Source organism: Phyllopteryx taeniolatus, chromosome 22 (genome assembly GCF_024500385.1).
Source record: "Phyllopteryx taeniolatus isolate TA_2022b chromosome 22, UOR_Ptae_1.2, whole genome shotgun sequence".
NCBI classification, from domain to species: Eukaryota; Metazoa; Chordata; class Actinopteri; order Syngnathiformes; family Syngnathidae; genus Phyllopteryx; species Phyllopteryx taeniolatus.
Window position 1 is genome coordinate 5,416,008 of NC_084523.1, and position 27,765 is coordinate 5,443,772.

Consider the following 27,765-nt stretch of genomic DNA (forward strand, 5'->3'; position numbering starts at 1 on the left):
TTGTGTGAGAAAATATTTTTTGATTTCATATTTATTCTCTAAAAGAGTGTGGAGGTTTTTGTACCAAAATGAAATATACAGTGATTTAAAAATCATTAGAGCAGTTCAATTAAATGGAAATTTTAATCAATTAGTTCTGATCATACATTAATTAATCTAATCTATTTCAATACTGCAGATGAAAAAAGGAACACCATGGCTTGCCTTTCATGACAGAATTTCATTATGTAAATGACATTTCTACAAATTTCAATTTCAACATAAAAATGTGAATCAAAAAATATTCACTCAAACGTTAATTAGTTAGTTACTATCAAGCCATTCATTAATTTAAACATACTTCTGATAGAATTATTTCTTGAGAAAAACAAAGAACATCACAGTTTATAAATTGCATTCTGTGACACATGGGAATTATGTAAATTATGACATTTAAACTACGAGTGCTATTCGTAGAAACTGGAATTTCTGATGAGCGTGTCCATTTGATAACTATGAAGAAATTAAATTAAATTCATTTGAATGCAAAGGATGCTTTGAAAACATGGAACATATTTATTTGATTTATTTATTTTAGTTTGGGATCGTTTCATTTTGTTTCGGTTGACAGCATATAGTCTTTGAGTTGCCTGATGGACTGGTTACTAGCCAATCACAGGGAATGTACTGGATAGACAAACAACTATTCAGACTAACAGTCAATTTAAATCCTTTAAATCGGGAAGGCCGAGCCGAGATTTGAACATCAAAACTGTGAAGCAGACGTGCTAGCCACTATTCACCATGCTGCCCAAGGAAATAATGCATGAGTAGATAATAAATATGGCACATTTGATTTAAAAAACATGAAGGGGGGGGGGGGGGGGAAGCAGGCCAGTAGTCAAGGGATTGAAAAGGCACAGGCCAGAGGAAGTTCAATCACATTCATATATTTTCTCAGAACATGTACTCCAGATCAGAGATTCTCCCTGTGGGCTCCCTCGAGTGGTACTCGGTGTGTCGCATGTGGCAAAGTTCTTCCCAAAGAATGTATGAAACTATCGCATCTCAAACGCTATACTTTCCCGCCGAAAACATTCACTTGTATTTGACATTTAAGTTCAATATGTTTGCATTGAATCTTTAAGAATGGTTTGTTTTCAAACGTACAATTTTTAACCACAGTAATCTAAGTCGTTCTTGGCTGAGGAAAAAGAACATGTCTGTGAGTCTTGTTATATTAACTGTCTGCATGTGGTGATGTACAGTTTGTGTTCAAATATCCGTTAGTTAAAGGGTGAAAACACCTCGACACGGATGCTATTCGGAAGCCTGTCTGAGGCTTTTTATATTTATCATGAAGCTAAACTGACTTATCTGAAGAAAAGCTATGCGGTTGTAAATACACAACGTGTGATTTAGGTTTAATTTGACTGGAAATTGCAACTGGGAGTGGCAATATAGAGTTTGAAGCCTGTTTTTTTTTTTTTTTGAAGAATAGTCAAAGTCAAAGCAACACAATCAACCAAACGATGGCTCGTATCTTCCAAAAAACGCATAAGTTGGGTCACTCTTATCTCAAAGCCCCACTGTACAGTTCTTTTTGTTACTTTTTTGAGGAGGTACTCGGTGTAAAACATTTGAGAAGCACTGTTTTAGGTCCAACTAGAATGATAACGCACGATTCAACCTGGTTTGAACACCTCATTACACTTCTAATATCAGCGTTCTACTGAACCACTGCACAGTAAATATAATTTTTTTTGTCGAAGTTTGTCATGAAATGATCTGTGGATCTGCTGAGATACAATCACGCCCACTGTTTTTGAGCTGGGTCCCGTTTCATCTCGTCAATGAACATGACTGGTATTGTTTGGTGCCCTGTGATTGGCTGGCAATCAGCACTCCCGCGACCCTTGTGAGGATAAGCGGCTCAGAAAATGGATGGATGGATGGTATTGTTTGAATGAAATGATAGCTAGCGCTGAATGTATTTATGTGTTTGGTGTGCGCCGATGTGCTGCCGCTCAGACACTGACAGAAAGGCTGATAGCCGAGCACTGAAGCTCCATCCATCAAACCGCGAGGCTCATCAATGTGCAGCTAATGCTCCTCCACCCAGCCGCCGACGCTTGTCGAATCGCTTTCTCCGATAACACTCTCACACTCGCGATATAGATACAAGTTGCGCTGTTATGAAATTTTCGAACCACCTGAACCGAGTGCAACGGTGAATCAGACATTCTGCAGGTTTCTGAAGCCATTTCGCTTCTAATCCCATCAGCAGTAAACCATAAAAGCATTTATTTCAATGTTGATTGATCTAAATGATCTAACTCGGTTGTTTTCAAAGTGTGGCATGCAAAAGAATCACTGCCTAAGTACAGTTCAGCGCTATTTAACTTGAAATATCTTTGAATTTAATCTTTTAGAACAGTTTTCAAACATTGAATTGTCTAATATTAATTAAACGTGTATGTGCAATACAACAGTGTAGTGCAGAGGTCGTATTGGATTGCAATCATTTTATACAATAATACAAGTGCTATTTTCTTACCACGAAAGATAAACTCCAACTCGGTCTTGCCTTGTGTTGAGTTTGTTAAAAGGCTTTTGAACAACTGTGATCTGAACAAAATCTTTTGTGGCTCTTGACATTTCATGTAAATTAAAGCATAACTTGTACATAACGGTTTTGCAAAATGGAAAAGAACACTTGGAGGTAAACAAGCTTGTGGAGTAAAAAAAAAAAAGTGGAAATGATTTCTCGAGTCTATATCTGTACTTTGAAGATACAAGATATACTTACAACAAATCAATCCATCGTATACTAGTGATATAACTATAGTTTTTACTGTCTGTTCTCCCAATCTGAAGACTAAATAGTGGGTGTAATCTGTACAGAAAATAGCATGGGTGTGCGGCGGTGGGCTGATAGATGATAGCAAGGGAATCAGCTAATTTGCGACTTGTCAATTATCAAGGGTGTGAGCTGAAGACAAAAACAATTTAACAGGGCCGCCGTTCAACTGACTCGTGTCTTGACAGGTCGAAGTCCCGCTGGGAAGCGTATCAGTCAGCGAAAATGTATAATGACGACGGTTGATGAAAGCCCGACTCAGCAGTTTGGGTGGAAAGAATATAAAAAAATAAAATTAAAAAAAGCAGCTCGGGGTAGGGGGATTCAAACACATGCCGCTGTCAAAAGTGAAGTGACTGTTAAATAAAGCCTTACGACTACAATGTTAGTTTTTATCTCTCTTTAAATTGCCGTCGTAATAACACGTCAGACTGGAATTTGATCCGATGTGAATTATAATATCATTTTGTCTTAGAATTGTATTATTTTGGGATGTTATTATACCTGGAGGTGTTATTTATGCAGAAAAGGGAGATCATAAAACCATATTCCCTCATTAATTATAATCCTAACAGTCATAATTACTTGTCAAACCCCAATATTGCAGCACGTGGGAAAAAATACGGTTGTTTTAGAGAAAACCTCGCTTCCAAGAGGACAGGAAGCCCTCTACGGTGATCCAAATGGGTTTGGGGGTGACTCATAACAGCAGGAAATTGATGAAAAAACAAGGAATTCATCTAGCACAACACTATAAAATGGCATTTAGGGCTGTCTCTGTGGTATCTGGGGATGACCCAAGAACCAACTAAGGACCTGTAATATCGATTTTTATTTAAGGAGACATATGAAAAAAAATCAAACTTTATAGAAAATTGTTGGGTGACCAAAAACAAAAAAGAAAGTCTTTAGTGATCTGCTATTTCTGAAAATGGCAGTTCTTGTTTTCATCTTACCTGAAGTACATGAATTTTTGTGTCAATATGTAACTGTCAATCTGAGCAGAACAAAATTACATGCGGAGTACACCAAAACTCCATCCTAGGGCCTCTTCTGTTTAACATCTACATGCTTCTACTTGCCCAGATAATAAATGAATAAATAATAATACAACAACAATCTAAATTACTATGAATATGCCTTTGCCTAAAACACAATTTTGAATTTTATTTGCCCAAATTGGCCACTAAATTAACACAAAACGTGCACTGTCATTCCATAGACATCAACCTACCTCGGTTGGGCTTAAACTCGCAGCATCTGAATGCATTTTCCTGTTGCTTTAGCTTCTTGTGGGCTTCAAAAAGGAGCATTGAGAAGAAGAATCTGAAAGGAGAAATGAATTAGGTTTTACTAATTTGGGAGGGAAAACATTTTGCTAAGTTGGGACAAAACTTCCACTTTTTTTGCCTTGATTTTCTGACACGAACAATGTTGAAAGTTACAGAACTTAACTATTAAGAATGGTCAAAGACTGTGTTAACTTTTTACACTTGAATAACTATTAAGAATGGAAAAAGATTATATACAAATCATCTTTGTATTCTAACTTCGCCATGTTTTGCTTTTACATACTATCGGTTATCTTACACTTGTATGAACAACTAAATAATTGCCCATACAGTTCATAAAGGTTTTATGATTGTGTTTTTATTGTAAAACAATTGCATCATGTTTTCTCTTTTTTTTTTTTTTTTTTTAAATCATGTGACTTTCATGATGAGATTCCATGGGAAATGCTGCAGAAGGGAAGACTTCTTATGCTCAACCGGAGGTGTGCAACAATTGACCCGGCACCAGCTGTCACATCCCATAATGTCTGTTGTGTTATCCCGGCAACAGCCCCTGACAGGAAGGTGTGGATAGTTGAGAGCGAAATGTAATGTGTGTGCAGTCATAGCCCGCAGAGGCCACATATGGCCGCCTGTCTCCCCGAGGTGCTGCCGCGCGCACGGCTACAGACCAGAATAGATTCTTTTCGTTTTTGTTGTTTATTCTTCCTTGACTGTGAGGGCAGCCGCGTCTCACACCCAATCATAAAGTGTATTACTGAAGCTGGCGCTGTCCCCGCAGAAGCAATTACATGGCCAGTCCTGTTTAATTTCATACAGTCGGGAGCTTGCCACAGTGTTGGAACACCAGTCGCTGGCTAGGTTTTGGACTGGGAACGTCAGCCAGACTGTCAAAAGATATTGAAAAAATATTGACATTTAGCTTGAAAAATTGTATGTTCACTGCTCCTTCTGAACTAACGGTGCACTATCGACAAAGGTAACAAGTAACAAAAGTATTTTTAGATGAAGGCAACTTTCTAATTCAAGTTGATTGGACTAGAAATTGAGAAAAACTAATTGAACTTCTGAAATTTAAAATACACACCAGTTTGTCCATGATGTTTATATTATCAGTGTGTGACCAGACAGATCTTTACAATATGTTGGTGTGAATGTACAGAGATGTTGTTTAGCTAGTTGATTTCAACAAGAAATTCAACATGACTTTCATTCACAATTTCCATTTCTTGATTCATACACGATGTCGTCACACACTACAGTCACCTTAATTTACAGGAGTATACCAAAGTACAGTACTCCTGTCACATCACATAATGATACAATCAAACAGCCCCCAGTCTAACACACTATATTCATTAATACAAATGGAGAGGATGCAGCCTACTGGGTCGTCTTATTGCGTTTTGATTAAAATGCTGTCAGATTGCGCTTGGAGGGCTATGGGGGCCTGGCAGTGTAAACTGTCAAAGCGAAGGTGAGGACGAGGAGGATGACGTGGACGAGGACGAGGGGTGGGTGGGTGGTGGGGGGGGGGGGGGGGGGCGGTTGTCATGGAATGTCACCAGCTCCACAACTGAGATCTGAAGAGGTCCTCGCGACAGAGCAGATGAGGTGACGGCTTTCCCACCAAGAGCTTTCTGGTTGCCTCCAAGAGAACGCGAACCCTTCAATTTTGACATTTGACATTTTCAGGAATCCGATGGATGGATTCCATCCTGCTCTGATGAAAATGTCAAATAGTTGCAGATAATCCAGAACTTCTTGTTCTATTTGGAAAATTATAACATGTGCAGCCAAGACAATTGATTGTATTATACTGTACATAACCAACATGCACTGATTGTGTAAATGGGCAGACATTTACATCAGTGATGTATGTAAAAGGAGACAGATGTTTGCATTGTATATACAAGGTGTCATAAATGTCATGATAGACTTCCTTACTTCTTTATCATTTCAAGTATCATTCAGACAGACGTAAGGCTATCAGCATTTGTCACCTTAGGCTTTGTAGCTTTTGTAAGCCTATCAATTCCTTGCCCATGGCTCGCTAATTGACATTGGAGTTGCAAAAGTTGCAACCCTGGTAAGAAGAGTTTTTTTCTGACACTGACTGCAGTTCAGTGCCAGTTTGTAAAGCATGGCTAGTTTCTCGAGACAGGATCCGTTCTTGACAAACCACGCAGCAGACGGCCCGCTACTACCACAACAGTACTGCACGCTGAACTGCTAGAGCAGGCGTTCGGGCAAAGTCAGGGAAAGTCTATCCGGAGGCACTGCACTGGAACTCAGCATTAACAAAAGCTTTATTCAGCGGATGAATAAAGCTTTAGCTGTACCCACTTCAGGTTGTTTAAGCAGACAATTAGGATGCTCATGTGGGAATGTGTCAATCACTCCTCCAAAATCCTTGCAAAACCTGCGGTTCGGTGACAAGTTTAACTTTCACCTCTCTCGTCAGGTAAACCAACACAACTGTCAAATTTGGGGGAAATCAAATCTAGCCTGCAGCTAGACTTCAAGGCATTAGAACGTGATGGCAAGTTCAGCAAGTAAAATTGCAATACATTTGTTGATACTAAAAAAAATATGAATAAACTTAGTTTCTTGTGTAATTTTTAGGATTTTTGTGTGGTGATTTTTGGGACACCGTGTATATAATTTATTTTGGATGTGTGTAACTAAATTGCCAGACTGACGTTTACTGAAACAGCGTATCTGAATAGATGGATATCGGGCCCTGTTTGAATGTTCAGACTGATGTGTGATACAACAGACAAACTAGAAGAATTTGTCAAGCTGCACTGATGGAAACGGCTCGTAAAAATTACCATTTTACTCAAACATAAGTCTATAAATAGCAGAATCAGAGAAACTGAAACATTTTGCCGTGATCGCTTACATTTTTCCACAGTTGTATGCCAATTAGGAAGTTAACTTTATTTAGCAGCAGGAGTCTGATCTTACGTAGCGCGGCAATTATTCATTTCTAAATCCCAATACATAAAACTCCGGTAACCATAAACAAAGCATGCACAACAACAAATGTTACCAAGACTGTGAAATGCCAGGAAGAACATCCTGGGGCTTAAGGATTAAACACAAAGGAAAGGAAAGGCAAGCAAAAAAAAAAAAAAAGTGCTCACAGAGTGAAGGTTAAAGCAGCATTGCTCTCATGAGATATGAGGGGGAAAACAATGGAACTCATTAGACTCACAACTAATGAGGGTACAAGACACAGGTGGACAGGCAGCCGATTGGCTGGAACGAAGAGGAAACAGGGCATGGCTGACCACACAAAGGTGGACCAGCGGGGAATTGACTGGCTAATCTCTCATCGGCCTAACTTTTTTTTTTGGTGTGTGTGTGTGTGTGTCCACCTCTGGCAATACAACCCCTTTCAGCTTGTTTAACAGTGGGGCTTTTCCAGTTGACCTATTGTGCCGGATTGCATCAAAACAAGGTAGTTGAAGGTAGGTTGCTCGGAGTAAACTATTGGCCCTTTCACGCCGCCGGTAAAATATGACATTTTCCCAAAACGGCACCGACACGGAATGGGGGTCCAAAGCCATTTCTGAAATTTTCCAACTTCTGAGCTAGTATCACTTAGAAGTTGGGAAATTGCTTTGGAATCTTAACACCAAAACAAATAAAATGTGAATGCTATTTGCTCCTCGCATTCGTAGCACAACCTAAGCATTTTGGTTAGCTAGTTGATTTTTGACAAATTTAAAATGATTATGCGGACAACCACAGTTTCTCTGGAGCCCGCATTTATCTAGATTACGTACGGTTTCAGAAACAGTGTAACAAGGTTACAACCACGAGGATGTGCTTGGTTCGCTTACTTGTGACTTACGCATACAGTATGTGACTTACTTCCACCTGTGCTATTCTAAAAGCAACATCGAAAGACTGGACAAAGCCAATCTGGCAGTTTTCCATCTTCTGAGGTAATATCACAGCCTTCAGCGTCAATGAAAAGTAAAACTGGAAATCTATCAAAATTATACTGTACTCTGACTAACAAATAATAACAAATTCAAAGTAGATTAAAAAAAGCTAACAGTCCAATCCAATCAGGACCATGACAAAATCGTAGCTGTACTTCACAAGGGATCAATAATCGACATGTCATATGATTTACAAACTTCCAAGTGTGCCCTGAAGAGAGTTTGTGTCCCCACTACCGATAATCCAGAGTGAGATTGACAGCAAATCTTACTTGTTTGGTCCTCTGTGAATCTATGCTGAGTGGGCTGGCACAGTCATCGCCTCTGCTTGCCAAGAACACAAAGCACGAGGCATCGCTAAGCCTCCACAGTCTCACTGTTATTACGAGAGCAAACGAGCAGCCGGCAGACAGAAACGCTTGTTACAGGTGTCAAAAGCAGCAGGTCGAAAAACACTTGTGCCACTCGTGGCCATAGATTGGACAGAAAAATAACATTGACCTTTACAATCTTTGTTTTGCTTTCCTCGCCCACTCGTTCACTTTGCATTGATGGAACAATTCAGACCTGCTGAAACTGATCGCCGTTCTTTTGTTTTAATGGGCCGCCTCGGATTATGAACATAAGATTGTGATAATCGAATGGATCGTATTCAGTATAAAAAGACCATTTTGATAGTTCTGTTCAACCTTGTCAACTGAAGCCAGGTACACATGTACCAAGTCCCACCTTCTGATTAAAGTCAGCAAAGGCCAGATTATTGCGCAAACCCCTTCCGATTAAAATCGGCAAAACTAGATCATTGGACGTTTTCTAAAAGATTATACACCGCACACCACAGGATCATCGGTCAGCGTAAAGAGTGTTCCACCCCCCGATCTGCTCAGGAAATGGTCAGGGCCGACAACCGGAAATTTTAAACCTATTCAATATTTGCTATGACATCAACGAAGCCCTCCACACATACCGCTAATCAGGCCGAATTTTAGCATTTTCGCGGAGAGTAACCAACTTTGAACAACAAAGTAACAGGCCAATTAATACGTTTAGAGAGAGAAATATAAAATAATGCACGTCCACACAGGACGCCGCGACTTAACCGGAAATGAATTAGTACGTCACTTGAGAACGTGGCCAGGTGAAATATTTGTAACATAAGATAACCTTTATTAGTCCCAAAATGGGGAAATCCGCATCGTTTCAGCAGCAATTGTGGATATAGGAAATATAAAGATGTAATATAAATGATACGCAAGAGAAGACGTAATTACATTTCTTACAATGTACTTCTTTGACGCGTACAAGAAGTACATTGCACAAAATAGAAACAAAAACTATTGTCCATACGTAAACGATCCAATTGAATCTATCAGCAATGTTGTTTCTCACAAAATAGAGTGCTGAGTTTTAATTTTGACGTTTGAGATCTGATTTATCTGCTTTAAAAGATTTTTATTTTCGTTAACAGTGTTAAAAACTCAGATACTGGTACTTTGATTCAGACTGCAACTGCGTCCGCCGTTCCAAAGTTAAAAACTATCAAATGACAAATATTGATGCCATAATTTGTTAACGATGATGATTATGACTGTCACGCGGAAATGTTCTTGACAAACCTTTGAAAATATGGAAAGTCACAAATTTGGACAAAGAAAAAAAAGAAAAAGAAATGGTATTATGCGTGTACTCCAGTTTAGAGTTAAATGAAAAGAAATGTGTCACCACGAATCACAATGGTGATGCAAAATTATTATCACAAGTGTTAAGTAAGAATATTTATTCCAGAGACGTTTGTTGGGGAAGGTGAGAAATTGAGACAGATGAAACCCGCTCCAGTGTGCATGGAGACGACAGTGTGAGCGGGGGGGTGGTGTTGGGTTGGGGGGGGTGTTTCTTCGGAAGAAGGTCGGGCCACCTCATTACGCTGATGGAGTTCACATTATTTCAGTGTCACATCCAGGCTGCAGGAATCAGAAAGCGCATTTTTTGCCTTGGTCTCCGCTGATCAGTTCCATTCATCAACGGCGGCGCGCCTGTGCACGCATCATTTATTTCAATTATGATCACACCCGTTGGTGTCATACAGGTTCATGTCTTCTTGTGCTCCATTTACTAGCTAAAGCACAATAGCATGTTTCCCCCACCCCAAAAAAACATGAAAACTATAATTTCAAATAATTTATTTTATTTATTTATTTTATTTCTTTTGCACCAGGGCTCCCACTACAGTCATTTATGTTGCCACTACTGTGCTCATCAAAACTGGGAAACATTGGGGGAAAAAAAAGATGAAATTGAAAGAATCACTGCCCAAGTACAGTTCAGTTGTATTTAACTTTTAAGATCGGTGCATTTGCATTAAATTCGTAAGAACTTTCTTTAATCTATTTACATTTACTTTTACTGTATGTGCAGTACATTGAAATTGATTTGTTATTTTAGTACTGTCATGTTCTGTACCTGCACTGTACTGTAAACCTTGGAGGATCCTGCATCGAGAGATTCTTGGGACTCGGATTCAAATCTCTGTGACTTTTGAACAACTGCTTTAATACGATACACAAGTTTTCCTTCGTAAGCCTTTATGGGAACAAACCCGTTTGCCGACACAAATTGTTAACAGGATGATTTTCTTAAAATGTCTGCGGATTTCATTGCTTTCATCGGGCAATGCACTATTCCGCACTTTTCATCAGTATAAAGAGGCATCATTTTGCACATTACAAATAAATACTAGCTTACTTAATAGTAATTATTACAGTATTACAGTATTGTAGGCAATAATGTAACACAAATTCTGATAAAAGAAAATGCATGCGGTTTCTGTCTAACAATTAGGTTGCTAAGTGAGTTAGTAGATGGGTACCTTTAATGGAGCTGACCATGAGTCCAATTCCTTTCATGCCCAAGTGTCCTGTGGTGTATCATTTAATAGAGTGATTCTGTGACCTTATGCCCCATGCCGCGCTAGCTTTCTGAAAAGAAAAATAGAACATCGACCGCCTTTCAATGAGTTATTGATTTTACGTGCACCATGCACGAACCCAATGTGAGCCTGGCAAAACACTCCCAAATTGCTTCTGATCAGCCAGGAATTTCTGATTTCTTAGTGAAATGTTGTTTGTGAGGGCTGTATAACCAGGTCTGAAAAAAGCCAGTGCGTCTGAAAGAACACTTGGCGCATCACAGTCTTGAAGAGGTCTTGTGGAGCTTTCGTTTATTATTGCCAGCATGCGCCTTAAGTGGTCTTGAAGTGTAGTTGAAGGTCCCCCTTTCGGCACAATTGACGGAAAGGAAAATGGAACAAAATAACACACTGTATAACCTTCATACAGCAGCGGCCTTCAGACCTTTACGGAATGTAATTAACCTCTCGGAAATAGCTCAACACGCTTCCTACTATTGCGAACGTTTCCATCCATTTGTGACACTCCCACGGACATTACTCAGTTTTGGAGGGGCGTTTCTGTCTTTGGCAAATGAGTCAAACAACTGGCGTGAGTCTGAAGAGATGAGCAGCAATAAACCAGACCCATTTTCACTCACAGTATCAAGACGCCGCCAAATTACATTTTGTCAATTAAGCTTAGCGGCTCTGCGCGTGCAGCGGACACGTCGACAAGCCCTCATGTCAACTTCGGCGAACGTTTGAGTACGTTTCGGTTATCATATCGTAATGCTGCCCGTTTCCGCTCTTAGCTAATAATAATCTGTGCGAGCACTGCAGCTCTGCTTACCTTTTGGCTTTGACATGATGGTGCTTCTGTGGAGTCCGGCAGCCGGACTCCAGCCATTGGTTGGAAATGACAGATCTTCAAGCCATGGGTAGAGAAACTGTGGGGACGATATGTAAATTAGTAAACAATGAACAATTGATCCATTAATAAACAGCAAACTCATGCTAAGCATTCTCTTTGCCTTGTATAGTAAATATGTACATCTTTTGATATTTGATTTGGATTATTTTGATACTTTATTTATCAGGTGAGGGAAATCAAATTGTCATAGCAGCAATATTCACACCTTTACATATATATTAATAAGATTAAAAACAACCAATGAAGTAAAAACAAACGAGTATACTTGAGGAGGAATTCAAATATATTTGAATCGAATATAAGCAAGAGGAAAGAAAAGATGATTAGGATGTTGCATGCTGATATAAGGTAAGTATTTGTGCGTAGTGGGAAGGATAAGTGTATGTACAGAATGCATGTGCCCTCCACAGTAAATGTGTTTGTCGACTTGAAATGAGTTCTCTTGCGTCGGGTGGACTTGTTGCTGCAACATCTGCAACACTCCACCTGACTGCATCTCCCCCTGTTAATTGCACCCTATCAAAAATTGCTACACCAGATGATTTCACAAGGCTATTACCGAAGACATTTGAGGAAGAGCTATGACTGTAGTTTAGGCAACAACCAAAATAGTAATTAATTTAAAAAAAAACATGTTAAAGCACCAAAGCAGTGACTGTATAATTGATGTTTTTTTACTGTGAGCATATCTCAAATGACTGTCACATGTTGTCGGCGCGGTGAGGCAACCTGGACTTATCGCCGACTGTGCAGCTCCCCCGGCTTTTAATGGAGTTTTCCAATGAGTTTCGGATCATTGTTTGCCTGTCGGGATGCGGATTTACTACCGGCACCGCTCTCAAAGTGTCATTCATTCGTATTTTTTCCCCAAACGCGGGAGAAGTTTATAAACCCGGCGTGTGCGAAACCAACAAGGAGAGTGAGGAGCTTACCTAGGTTCAGTAGAGATGCAGAGTGAAAATTCCTAATGAATCATAATTCTACTAATCCTGCAGAGGAATATTTTGTCTTCATTAATTTCAGAGATTCCTGGCATTCTTAGGTACAAGAGCACATTTTAACAATGTTTTCTTACGCCACTTTTTAATAGTGCTTACAGATTTTTAAAAAATTGGTTATTTCACGCCTTGATGTGCATTGACGTTGCACTTCTTCTGGTGTGCATGTTTTGGCCACCAGGGGGCATTATAATAGAAACATTAAGTAATACACAAAGAAGAATTTCAGTACTAAGAGACACAGAAAGGTAAATTGCAAATTTTTCACAGAGGATATGCCTGCAAGTTATTGCTATATTGTTTGTCAACATGTGTTGCTGTTGTTTGTGTTCAAATGTCCGTTGCTTAAAGGGTTATAACGACTGAAACATTTATGCTAGTTTTGTTAGCCTGTCTATGGTGTTTTCCAAAGTGTGTTAGCATTAAGTTAATGGATTATGTAAAATACTGTATGTGATTACATTAAATACTAAATACTCAGCAATAAAAAGTTTGAAGAAAGCAATTGGCCAATCTCGAAAAACTTATTTCATAATTGCTCGATGAAGGCAGTGCAGAGACCCAACTATTTGAATACAAAATTGTAAAAAGTCAATTGACTTAACATGTCTCCTTTAAAGTACTATTAACACTGTGTCAAATGGGTCTTGGGTGGTTTGCAGCCACCAAAATAAATCCCACTGCTAAAGAATGAGCAAGGCAGATGGTGTTTTTGCTGCATCCAAGGTGCGTTTGAGGCCAGTGGCGACAACAAGAAGAAGAAGAAAGGGAAAAAAAAAAAAAAAAAAAAAAACAAAAAAAAAAAATCCTATTTCAGCCCATACATCATCTGCTCTCTGGTGACCCACATCTACGTTTACACGCGCAGCTTCCACATTACCTGCGACTTTCACCCGCGACCTCTGCGCTTGATGAATCCTCACGCATTCATAGGAAACAGCCCTCGCGCTAATTTGAACTAATCCTTTCAATCAGCCCACCATCTGCTCACGGCCGCCCCGGATATCGGCCCACCCAACCCCGCCCACCCCATCCTCTCCTAAGCTGATATTCACCAGTGGCTCACAGGCGTTAATCAGGTTAGGTAGGAACGTGGGTGGAACTGTCACTAGTGACTGTGACAGAGTGTCACCTTGCGAGAAAGACTGACTGAGGAGACCGCTAAAAAAGCCCTTTGAGATGTCAAATCTCCCCCCGTCTTTGGTGAGTAACAGTTGTCATCTGATTGTTTGTTTGTTTGGGCGTGTGACTACAACTATGAAAAATACATAAGCGTCACATGGCAATGAAAGTGTCACATCTCAAACGCCATCATACAACCAAACACAGACAAACCAGTGGATTTTGTTTCCCCCCCGAAAATATATAATATTGGATAATAATATATGTATTTAACTGGTTTGGAAATAATTAAAGATGATATTGTAACTCTAAAAAGTGTTACATTGGAGTGAAACGTATGCCACGTTTAAGAATAGTGTTTTGATCAGTATTTGATGAAAACAGAAGAAAAAGAAAATCATCACAATTGCAATACGCACAGTAATGGCATTATCAAGTATCGGTAGTCTGTATTCTAAAGTACGTACGTGTACTCATACTCGGTTTGAAAACAAAAGTGGCATTGGTACATCCCTACCAATTACTGTATCTTTATTGTCGGCCATTATGGTGTTACTTGAGCTCATGATTTTTGGGGTAAACTATTGAATATGAACAATACTCTTACATTTGACTGGTATAACATTACGAATACAATGATTTTGATTCAGTTCGATGAATTTCCAAGTGGATGGCTAAAGTGGCAAATTACCATATTCGGTCAGTGTATCATTTCATTGTCAATGGTGGTCAACCCGTGTAGCGTGCCCCTGCCAGATACATTAAATTGCAATCGAAAGGGGTCATTTGGGGATCATTATAAACACAGGAAAACCCTATTTGACTCACCATTAAACTAACAATGTCCAGCATTGAAGGAAGAGCCTAATCTTTAAGCGATGACCATTGATCGGAGGACAAGTGCAGCAATTATTGGCCAATTAAGGCGGGGATTACATAACAACGGAATCCAGGCTGACATTTACACAAAACTTGCATCAGCATACTAATTCCCGCTAATAGAATGGATGATATTCTGGGCGGCCTCAACAAATGTCCATCTGGGAGCATAAATATGTATTGAGGAACGGGCGCGGCTTTTATTTGGCAGCGTGGGCGCATTCTTAGCGTTGTAAACATGACATTTGGCCGAGCGGTCGCTTATTCCGGAGTATGCCAAATGAAGAGTGGATCTAATTGAGCTGCTTAAAATTCTCAGAAGTGGGTTTTCTCTCCGCGGGCCGCATGGCACCCCCCAAAAAAAACTGGTTCCTTAAAATGTATTCCTTTTATTTGGAGTCAATGTTATTAAATCATTGGTTAATGAATTGCAAATAAAATTTAAATTAAGGAATGATTATTTTATTGTTAAAATGAAAACTAATAATAATTTTCATTTTTATATATATTTGATATACTGCACACTTGCTAATATTTGTTACATTAAAAACGGCTGTTAATTTATCTTATTCATTAGTAAACTTTTTGCGAATAAGCAAAGCAAAGCAAATTTATTTACCGGTATATAGCGCATTTCATACACAAGGTAACTCAATGTGCTTTACATGATTAAAAGCATTTAAAAACAAAGGAAAAAACGGCTTATAAATATTTCAAACAAAGAGAAAAAATAAAATACAAATACAATTAAAACAGCGTACAGTGCAAGAAATATCATTTAAAAGTGGAAATGCTCCAGAAAGCATGGGAAAAAAGAAGTTTTTAACCTGGACTTAAAAATATTTTTAAAACAATTTTAGATTTATATTGTATTTCTTTCTTTCAATTAATATTACAATTAGATATAATTACATTAATTAAAAATGAGTAAATAAGTAAATAACCTTTTAATTAAAGAAATCAAAAATATTTAACCAAAATCAACCATTTTAAATACACCTTTCAACCAGCTTTTGTTTTTATCTCATCTCAAATGACTTGTCCCATCCGATTTATTATACAACACAGTAGAATCATTCATTTGAATTAAAATGAGCTATTTTGTTGATGCAAAGTAGCTATTTTTAATTAAGATTACTCTTTTTCATTTCTTTTATCTATTTTACTTCATCTTAACAATGACCTGTTCCATTTGATTTATTAACGTCTGTAAAACAATACATTTTATATTTGCTTTGAACATATTTTACCCATTGTATTTAATAAATGGTTCAATAATTTAATTAATTATAAGCACCCCCCTAAAAAAAAAAAAATAAGAATTACTCATTTGAACTAATTAAATTAAAAATGTAATTAAACTCTTACATATTTTACATTTGAAGTCATTTGAAAGCACAAATGTGAGCCCACCCCTGCTCCAGGAGAGAATTATCAACAGAATCTCCAACTTTGAGCACACGGTCCTACTGTTACAGCTAGTCCTTCCTAAGACTTCCAGAGGGAAGGAGCTTTGCTGTGTATGATCAAATCCGAGCCTCTCTCTTTCTCTTCCTACATCATTATGGATGAGCCAGGCACTCTTCTCTCGTTGAAATCCATCACCGGCTCCAGCGACGGTGACCCCGATTTGCATAAAGCACTCTATGACTGCCACTTCCTCTGAGCGCAAACAGTGGTTCTGAGAAAAATAAATTGTTACTCGAGTTCTTTTCTGGAAGCGGTCCAGCACCAGGATGCTCGCAGCAGCATCGCCAGCGCTCCGCCGCCATTAATGTCCCCCTCAAATCAAATAAAACATTATTCACACAAGTAAATTCCAATCCGGGGGAAAAAACAACAGCAGGATGGTGCCGCTTCCCAAAAGCGCCTCTCTTAATTGATCGCATAACACAGACAATTTCACTTTTCATGCGGGGCAATTTAACGGCTGATGAATACGGCGCAATCAGGGCGTTCATTTGGTGAACACTCCTGGCGGAGTGGAAACAAAACAAAACCATCGGCGTAAAAGGTGACCTTTGTAAACGTGTGGTAATAGCCTGTTTGCTGTTGACGCAGAGGATTCTGGTAATGACGGCAGACGTAATTTCCTAAACCTGAAATGAACTCACGTAAACGTAGGTGGAACTCTGACCTTGAGCTTTTTGGGGACCTGAAAGATGACGTCGTCCAAGATGTCCTCAATGAGTGAGAGTTATTTTATTTATTAGACGTTTCGAAATTAATCTACCGTTTAATTGGTTCTGGGAACCAATTATCAGAGTTGGGCCGTAGTGTTAAATATTGCTAAACAACAGATACGGAATTTAGAATTATGTGTTTTCATTTTATGGCAGCTGGTACAGAAGTAAGTGAAAAATAACGCTTTCTTTAAAGCAGGTTGGCAGCAATTATACGCCGATTAAGCGCGTGCCCGTGAAAAACGCAACTGCGACCACGTCAGGGTTGAAAAAAATCTATCGCAAGCGACACTAAGTCTTCCGAGAATCCCTTTGGATTTTCACTTCATTTCACCGAATGACGGCGTGCGAGGGAGAACAATGGAGGGACTCACACTCACACACGCGGCGCAAATTACAGCGTGGCCGATATGATCGAGAGGTTGCGCCTTTAAACTGTTATCCACACTGTGGTGCCTGATACGGTTTCGACCCGAGCAAAGTCACCTTGGCATCGCTGGCGTTCGAGCAAGGCAGTGGCTGGGTAAAAGGAATAATCTAATCGTCCCCAGGAACACGTTGCAGACATTTTACTGTCATTCCATCAAGCTGTGACTGATGGACTAGAATTTTTTTTAAGCTTCAATTAGAATGATTTACTCAGGTTGAAATGACTCTTTCCCCAATGGACAGAGTGACAAATGCATTTAGAGCATAAAAAGTTCCGTCTTAACACAACCTCTGATCGGAATAAAAGTCTTTCGCTGTAAATATGCAAATTAGAAAAGGCTGAAGTGCGTCTGCGAGAGTAGAATAGTTGTAATATACTTATTTTATATATGTATTTAAATTTTTGTCTTAAATGAGTTTAGAATGCATAGCATGGACTCTAAAAAGACGAAGTTGGACGAACACTTTTTTTCAGTAGCGAGGCATCTGGTGGACAAACTGAAATCCAGTGGTCCCATTTCAAATCTTAGCATTAAAAAAATGACACGAGTTTAAATATACAAAGTCGACACACCCTTCTTCAAATGCCGGGTACAAGACGCCTGCTTTTTTTCTTTTCGACCTTATAGCCACTGTACGTTGGCTACACACACACACAAACAAGAAAAAATGCATTCTTAACAGGATATTTTCCGAGCTAGAAATATTTCCTCTTTTTTAATGTAGCTTTGGCATTTGAGGCTAATTTAAGGGACGGAGATGACAAAGTGAATACCTTCTGGCAATCTCACTATTTTTATTCAGCACAGCTAATCTGACTTGAAAATGAAAAAAAAAAAAAGAATTGTTTTGGCTTGCGTAATCATGACTCCACACCCGAATAGATGCATACTTATGAGATGCTATTGTAACTACCGACAGTGGTTAACAGTGATTTCCTACCATTCCCATCAAACTTTACTTTCAAATTATTACATATTATTGTTTTACGGCGGGTACTTTAAATATACCACCGCAGCGTGTGGAATGTTTGCAGGGAAACGATATTTGCCAATGTTGGCTTCTGACAAATCTAAGTGTGACTTTTAGATTATGCATATTAAATATTTAACCAGACGGAAGAGAGCTTCTGGTTTGAGGCCCGAGCCAGACAAAACGAAGCGAAATCTCGTCGCTCCATTTAGTCGGAGACAGCCAAACAATGCACGATAGCCCAACAGTAATTCATCTTAAATAGCCTGGAGGGAAAAGAGCAAAATGAATGAGGGTAAAACAAAACCGACACGGCGAGAGTAGGCATCTTGATATATTCCGAAGTGAGCTGAGGTTTTAAATTGACACTGTCAAATATCGGGGCCCACCTCCGGAATGCGGCGAGACGGAGTGGGCAGAATTTGGGAGAGCCGAGTGACAAATGGTGTCCTGGCACGCAGTAAAAAGGAAATAAAATGACTATTTTACTACTTGGCTCTCTATTTTGTTGCGGTTAAACCACTTAGTTCCCCATGGAAAAGGTCTCGAAGACATTATGGGTTGTTCTATATTTTATGGAGAAGAGTTTAGGGAAATTGTGAATGACTCGGAGGACGAACGATACAAACACTCAACGCAACCCACTTCCTTGTCCATTTGTGAAGCATCGCAAAGCTATACAGGTCGTTTTCTAATTGGCTATCGACCACACACACAAATAATTTTTGATCATAATTATTGAACAGGTTTAAGCAGCGGATATTTGAACACAACCGGTCACAATACATACTGGCAGAAAATATGACAATACTCACAGGCATATTTTCTTTATCCTCTGCAGAATGCGACTAATATTATTGCAGCTTGCTTGTGACTGTCTTTTTCTGTTTCATCATCAAATCTATGCGTAGTATGTTTGTATGTACAATACTGCCCCCTGGTAGCCAAGGCACACACCGACCGATTCAATCGGCCGATATTAGCCCTTTCGGGGCTAAAGGGCAAAGTATTGTAAAACAGGCAAATGTTCTCGCAGCAATTTATGCCATTATTGCCGTTAAGGGACCAAAAAATAAAATAAAAAAAATTAGATATTTTTCTAAATTAATTGGCAGATGAATCAGTTATCGGAATTTTATTATGCCAAATATCGGACTCAGTATCGGGCTAAATCAAATCTATATCAGTCGGGCCCTCGCTATTACTGTATGTCTTTATAGTATATATAGTTTAGTATTTATTATTATCGTTTTTAAGTTCAGTGCAGTGCTTGCTTTCCATTTAAACAACATGAAAAACATTTGTTGTTTTTGTTTGGGGGGCTGGAATGGATTAATGGGGAAAGATGATTTGAGTTTTTGGGTGTTTTGGGTTACTTGGTTACGGAACGAAAATAAATTCGTAAGTCAAGGCGGCACTTTATCAAAATTATTTTCAAAGTTGTAGGAGTCTAGGAGGAGCTCTAAAATCTGTTCCACAACATATGTAGTAAAATTCATAAACAACTTATTCATCAGCTCGGCTCACTCGCTTATGATACTAGCCGCTAAACGAATGCAATGTCATCTCACAGCCGTCATTAGGAAAATCATGTTGACATCTGCTGCCTGATGAACTTTAAAAATATTCACAAAATTGTATCACTTGCCAAGCCGATTACATCGTTGTAAAGCTCAGCTGTCAACCCAACAGCAGTAACCTTTTCGGAAGATGACGTCGTTAGTTTGGGATCCACCGGCGCTTTGTTGGCCCACAGGAGGCCGAAGTCCGCCCGGCTTCGTTTGTCACGTCAAGCCTGTCCTATATCTGTCCAAACAAGCCGCTGACTGATGACAGAAGACACTGCAAGTCGAGCGCATGGCTGCAAACAAACGACTCCTACTACTTCCCTTTTGCTATAATAATTATTTAAACTCAACTCCTGTCAGTTACATGATTGCTTTTGCTGCACTGCTGGCACTCAACAGTACCAGGCCGTGCTGCAATTAAGCTACATTCCGAGCCACACACACACTCATCAACAGTACACCCACACAATAGCATTTTTTTGCCCTGTTAGATGAGTTAATAAATAAACAGCCATTTCATATTTCAACTCAATATTGACCACAGTTGTGCTGCAAATATTTTACTGTAATGGAATCTGTCATTCAATCGGGAGGCGAATAAAGGAGAGTAATGGTGGTTCAAAATATCTCAGAGGGCAAAGTCTTGAAAGAGTGTGTTGCACTTAAAAAATGGGCAAGTCCATTCATAATGCATCGACAGCAGCTGACTGCCGATTATGGCAGTGGCTCTCCCACTTCCACTAAACCAGTGATTCTCAAAGTGTGGTGCGAGTACTACTCGTGGTACATGGGCTCCCTCTAGTAGTAGGTGAAAGAATCGCTAGATATTAATAAAATTTACATTCTAAACATGCAATATTTTAAATATAGTTCAGTTGTCTTTAACTTTGAAGTACACTACATTCGCATTTAATCTTTAAGAACAGGTTGTTGTTGTTTTTTTACATTGATGTACCGTACTCAATACAGTAGAATTTGTACTTTTCAAGTAGAGTACATTCTTTCAGTACAGTTCAGATGTATTTAATGTTTAGTGCAGTCCAATACAATTGCATTTAGTCTTCAGGAACAGGTTTTTATTCAATACTTATGTACTTTATTCAGAACAGTACCTTTTTCACTTTTCATCTAGCATACATTTAAGTACAGTTCAGTTGTATTTAACTTGTAAGTACAGTACAACACATTTGCATGTAATATTTAAGAACTGTTGTTCAAGATTTATGCGATCACAAACATGCAGTTGTTTAGTGACTCGTAAAAGAGAGAGACCAAGACGTTATCTGATTACATGTACGAGACGGCTTCGGTTCATTACAATGAAATTGCGCAATGTTACTACTGAAGTGACATAAACATAACCAGTCCATTACATTGCCGGTATTGGCACTGGTGTTTGGTGGCACCAATAGAAGGATCAACTAGTTGTGGTCCGGACTGTTTACCAATGCCCACCTGGTTGAGTGATGACTGTGGCACAAGTGCAACATTCTTTATCAACAAACTCAACCTGTTCTGCATGAGACTCCTTTGGAAGCACGCTGACCGGCTGCAAAAAAATGATAAGTCGCTGGTAACAAGAGTTTGAGGCATGCCGGTTCCGGCTGGATGCGTTTTGTTTTTTGGGGAAGGAAATTGGCTGTCCCTCCAGCAGAGTGACAGGTATCTCTCTATTCAATGACACGGCCCACTGACCCTCATCCGTCCGGCGCCGGCTGTCGTCCCGAGTGTTTGCATTGCACGCGGGCCGAAAGCGTCGCATCGGGCTGCGTTTGTATCGAAGCGGCTCAATTAGCGTGGGACCGAGTCGCTCCTCGTGGCTGTCGGCGCTTATTATCGGTTCGAGAGCTTGCAAAAACAATTACAGATGGACTTCCCAGAATGAGGGTCTGAGAGGACCAAGTCAATTGATTATATGCATAGCGCTCTGTGGTGAATATTGCCGTCCTATTGATGACAATGCAATTAGCGCTTATGATGGCACTGAAGAAATGCAGACATTGCCAAGTGAATATCCACACAGTATAATTACAGGTCAAACTAATGTCACGCTGCCAATCCGACTTTGCTTAATTCAACACCCACAAACACTTCTTCAAACACTTTCCATTAGGGCCTGAATGTTGAAATTGTAAATAATATACGCTCATTTGCGAAGTGGGAGTGTCAATGTGAACATAAAAACTCAACGCAAATGCCATGTACTTATTCACATAACGTTCGAGGCAAAATTTCAATTTAATATGAGAACGACTTGGACTCAATGAATTTTTTAAAAAGGAACAAAAATTCCCACTATACTCACTTTCCCGTTGAATAAGAGCTTCATAATTATTTTGTGTTGAAGACAATAGCTTTACTCAAAATGCGACCATATTTCAACTGTGGTACTGTATTTACGTTTATGACTCAGAGTCCTGCAACCTGATATGGTTTCGATTTCACAAAGAGTAGCAAAGTCAACATACTGAATCCCTGCATCCTTGGAACAGTCTACAGTATTTCATTATGTAAAAACATGCAGTAGTAACATAATTCCCTAAAATGTAGATAATGAAAAAGTTTGTGCCTCATGAAAATCCAATGGGTGTTGTGCTGCTCCTTCTGGTGTGTGTGCCTTGGCCACCAAGGCGCAGTAGAATACAGAGACATACTACATGATGAGAAAACAGAAACCATCACAACTAAGCTGCAGTTATATTAGTTGTTTTTCCACACAAGATAAAGAAAATACATATGCGTATGTATTGCTACCGCTTGTATTCAAATATAAGTTGTTTCAAGGTTTGCATTTACCGCAACATTGATGCTAGTCTTGTCAGCCTGTCTATGGTGCTTTGCATTCTGTGTTAGCATTAAGCTAGCAGACTTCAGTAAGACAAAGTTAATGTTTTTGGGTCAAATACACAATGTGTAATTCTCTTCTCGTTTGATGCTTAGTTTGATAGTAAACTTCAACTGGGAGTGGCAAAAAAAGAAAAAAAGCAGCCACAAAACTCAAGACAAAAAAATTGACTTAACCAAGGCTTGTCTTTTTCTGTAGTCTAATTAAGAATCAATCGATTCTAATCGGTCATGTTTATAAGGAAAGGACATTGACAAGTTAACAATACAGATAAAGACGTGGACTTGTGGACATTAGTAGGAAGTGGACTCGAAGGAGGCTGGTGAAAGCGAAGCATCAGTAAATCTGGGCGTGGCTTTGTGACTGCTGACCTTGGAGCTCAATTTTCCCAGCGAGATCAACTGATTGAGCGAATCCCCTACTACTTTCCTGGCTTGAATTAGATGAAGATTCACAACACTTCCCCTTTACACCTCTCTTAACCAGCTGTCTCCAAAGCACCGTGGATATATCGCCAGCGGCTAAAAAAGGTGACTGGCAGAATCTGGACAGGGGAGAGCGAGAGGTAAAAAAGGAGAATAAAGTGCTCGGTCTGTCTGTTTGACGTATGGAAGAATCTGCCTCAGCTCGGCTCAGACGCAATGGAGGCCTCTGCTGAATACCAGCCATTTTTAAAGATCAATACTGCTTTGGACAGTGAACAGTGAAAGTTCATTGAGTATGCAAAGACGAGTCACGAGGAAGACATCTGAGAACAAATGGCTATATTGATTTCTAAAGAGGAAGAGAGGGGGCTCGGTCGAGGAAATCTGCATGGACATGTACACAGCACTCATTTTGTCTATCGTTAGCAGATGAACTTTAAAGCACACCTGGACGGGTTTTATTATACGAACAACAGTACAGTGAACCTTCAAAAAGAACGGAAGCAGCAAAATATGGTCAGGAATCCACCCCAAAAAATTCTGTGACACTGCAAAGGCCCTCTTGGAAGGAATTGCTGTTTATTTGAGCCAATGAGGACTAAAGTGGGCTAACGGCATTTTTGTCATTTTGCAATTACTTGTGGGTACCGTATTTTCACGACCGTAAGGCGCACCGTATTAAAAGGCACAGTCTCAGTTACGGGGTCTATTTCTGCATTGAACACATACATAAAGCGCACCGTATTATTGGGCGCAGGCATGGTAAAACATACGCTAGCTTAAAACATACGGTAGCATGCAAGCACGCTAAAACGATGTTTTTCAAAAGGCAGCGGGAGCAAAACGGAGTTCGGTTGTACTTTATTGAAGCATTTAACAATCTACTCACTCCGGGTTCAATCCCCGGCCCCGCCTGTGTGGAATTTGCATGTTCTCCGCGTGCCTGCGTGGCTTTTCTCCGGTTTCCTCCCACATCCCAAAAACATGCATGGTAGCTCAATTGAAGCCTCTAAATTGCCCGCAGGTGTGAATGTGAGTGCGAATGGTTGTCTGTTTGTATGTGCCCTGCGATTGGCTGGCAACCAGTTCAGGGTGTACCCCGCCTCCTGCCCGATGATAGCTGGGATAGGCTCCAGCACTCCCGCGACCCTTGTAAGGATAAGCGGCTCAGAAAATGGATGGATGGATGGGTTAGTACAATAATAATGAAATAATATTTAAATATATTTAATTTGTTTCATAGAAAAGGTTTAGTCCAAGAGTGGCCCAAGTCCAAACACCCAGCAAATAAACCAGACATTTTCTAGACTGGAAGGGAAGACTAGTTTCATAGATGTGGCCAACCTGGAAATTGGAGTTGTCCCAGTGTTGCACGAATGAATCATAAAAATTGCTGAGTGCAATAATGGACTGCCCCATTTACGTCAAAATTGGAAGTGAACCTTGATTTTGAACAGTATTCATATGAAAGAATATGCCTTTTTCTGCAGCCGTACTTAACTTTAAAATAACAAAACTGATTTGATTTTGTTTTAATAAAACATTTTAAATTGCAAACACTTTAAAGCGAAACAGATTAGTTATACAGTATTTCATCACAAAAATCTTACCCATAACATTGCCTGTACAGTATTAAAAGTCTTCATAATGGAAGCTGACTGAAACCGTAATTTCTATTTCCAGTAATTCTAATTAATGGAATTAGAACAGAAATATTCCCAATACTATCCAAGGGGTGGGGGAAATTTCTCATCGCAAAAGCGGAATCAAATATGTAAACTACAAGGCCAGGGCAAAGGTTTAAGCACTTATATTTGAACTGCAGTTGAACACCAATATTTCATTCCAACATGAAAACTGACAAAAGGGCTCACAGCACTCACCAGGAACAGAGATGAAACCACTGCCCTTTTTCACAACACGACGTTTGGCACAGGAAGAAGAGTGGAAGGACCACACCTAGAGTTTGTTAGAAAAAGAGAGAGAAATTAAAAAAAATGTTTCGGGGAAAGTTACTATGAAATGAATACAATGTCCTATATAGTGAGTTTTCTAGTGCAGATTAAAGGTGAGGTGAGCATAGGTTATCCCCTAAGTAATGTCTTCAATGCATCTTGAAAAGTTGTGAACGAACAATGGCAACTACAAAAGGAATTTCTCCCATGATGCATTGCGTGGGGGAAATGGCAGATAATATTGGAGGGTAGCATTATCAAATGTAATCAAAGGTTGGTAACTTTAATTTAAAAAAAATATTTTTTTTTTATATATATATATATATTTTTTTTTTCTGCAAGTCGAGCTTGGCTGTAACAATTTTTGCTGCATATCGTTTACGTTACATCAGCCGGTAGAACTAGTTCTGAAGGCCCTGGGCAGATTAGATTGGCATGGCAACGCATAGCGGCTGAAATCTGATTGGACAAAACCAACAAAAAAACGAACATCCGCATACGCATACTGGAAGCAGTGGAGCCATGAGCAATGTTACCAAATGAAGATAATAGACCGTTGGCAATAAATTAATACAATTTCATGGCACAAACAGTAGAATTTATATAAATGCCACCTTAATATCCATCAATAAGCAACAATAGTCCCTGTGAGTACAACTATCTGCCACAACAAACAGTTGAAAGCGTCAAGCGACGGTCCCTCTCCTCTTGCTTCTTAATTGAACACATCCGCCTGAGAATTCACCTGTTGGGGCTGCTTTAATGGAGGACGACCAAACGATACATCAATGCCAGTGCTGATGTCCCCACTGCAGCAGCATCAATACGGGACAACACAGAGGGGAAAAACAGGACCCACATGTCCCTTAACTTACACAGCAGAAGGTACAATTTTAATTAATGCAATAGATTTTAATTAAATCATGAGTCAAGGGATTTTGTTTTTTTTGTTTGTTTTTTTTTTTACTCGACTGCACGTTGTGAGCCGTCTTTAATGCATTTTAAGTGTTATTGACACATTACAATGCATGTTGTGAGAACCTCGAGTTGAAAACAAAAGGTTTCGGTGCTCCCGCTTTGGCTTGCAATGGTCGATGCAAACATACCTACCACACACGGAAACTGACAAGGGGCTGCAAAGAGGCGAAAACAAATAGCCAGTACTTTCCCCAGGCCGCTGTTTAAACATTCTCTCCTAATGCTGTGGACTTCTTGTTTGAATGAGATAAAACAGATATATAGCCACATTAGTTCTACTATGAGAGCTTTTTTCTGTCTGCCGGTGCCATTTGTGGACAATGTGATTACAGATTAGAGCGTCCGCCGCCAAGAAACAATGTGGAGGAAGCGCAGAGGTGGGAATATTCTCCCAGGCCGGGAACTATTGGATTTAACGCTACGGAGAAGAAGATCCCGAACACATTCAAATGGAGTCGGTTGCCATTTAACGCTCCGTTTGTTGTGACAAGCGATGGGAGGACTGACACGGGCTTTGGGGAACATGAAAACAAGGATTTGCAGCGGGATTTGGGTGAAATGAAGCTTAGCAAAAAAGTTTAGCCTGGACTGATGTGCGCGCATGCCACCCTGACACACTGCAAGCCACAAGAATTTGTGCAAATAAAAGCCTCCGCTCAAATACAGTCAATAAACATTCGCAAATCAACGCCTGCAGTATGTTATATGCAGTATGTAAATAAACATTTGCAAATAAACACCTAGGTTAGGTGCTATAATCCATGTTAATTTCAATAGGGACAACCTTTAACCCTTAGGGACTGTTCTGCTCCAGTAACAACTAAACCACACTTATTTTTGAATATATTTTTCTTTTGGGTTTTTTTCTTTGTTTTTTTTCCCCTCAAAGCTTTTTTTCTTTCCCTGCTCCATTTCCTCCCCTCAATTAAGGCAACAACCTCGTCTGTGTTTTGTTTTCAGAGCGTCACTCCTGCAGAAAAGATAATGGAAGAAAATGGATCGTTATTTAGCTTGCAGCCGACGCATTAAGCAAAGTGCTGGCTGCGCTGGCGTTTCTTTACTTTCTGCTCGAGCTATTTCACAATCCCGAAAAGAAGTTTCGGCCTGTTTTTATTCTTTAGATTGTTGTTTTTACATTTAAAAATAAATAACAAAAATAAAATCTTGCTTCATCAGTCCTCGTACATAAACTCAGAAAATTTAGTTTGAGGATTAAGCATATTATCTCTACTTTCGCATCGCCCACAGTTAGGATACATATTTGAGATATTTTATACATATATACATATTTTAGCCAAAGTGGACATAAATTCAAAATCCATTCAAACAATTTAACCGTTACTTACCTTTCGAGTCCAAGTTGACCCGTTTTTTTTTACATTTGACAACCAAAATACCCCAAAAGTCATCTTTCTTTCCTAAAGTTATCCAAAAATACACAAAATAATGTCTGATAGTCTGGGAGGTTTTTTTTCTCTCTTTTCTTCCATTATACACTGTTTATTT

General features: G+C 39.4%; 1 protein-coding gene across 5 annotated transcripts in view; it reads right to left on the minus strand.

Annotated features, from left to right (window-relative positions):
- The window catches only part of large1 (LARGE xylosyl- and glucuronyltransferase 1), a 160,615-nt gene that overhangs the window by 129,394 nt on the left and 3,456 nt on the right, over positions 1-27,765 (minus strand). For 2 of the 5 annotated variants that reach the window (XM_061762886.1, XM_061762890.1), the window contains exons 1-4: positions 25,210-25,472; positions 11,825-11,921; positions 10,954-11,062; positions 4,074-4,165 (exon numbers count right to left, since the gene is read on the minus strand). The gene's annotated coding sequence lies outside the window, so the exon portion shown is untranslated. Of the gene's footprint in view, positions 1-4,073; positions 4,166-10,953; positions 11,063-11,824; positions 11,922-13,783; positions 13,803-25,209; positions 25,473-27,765 lie in introns of those variants that run through there. The other 3 variants (XM_061762887.1, XM_061762888.1, XM_061762889.1) reach the window with 3 other exon arrangements.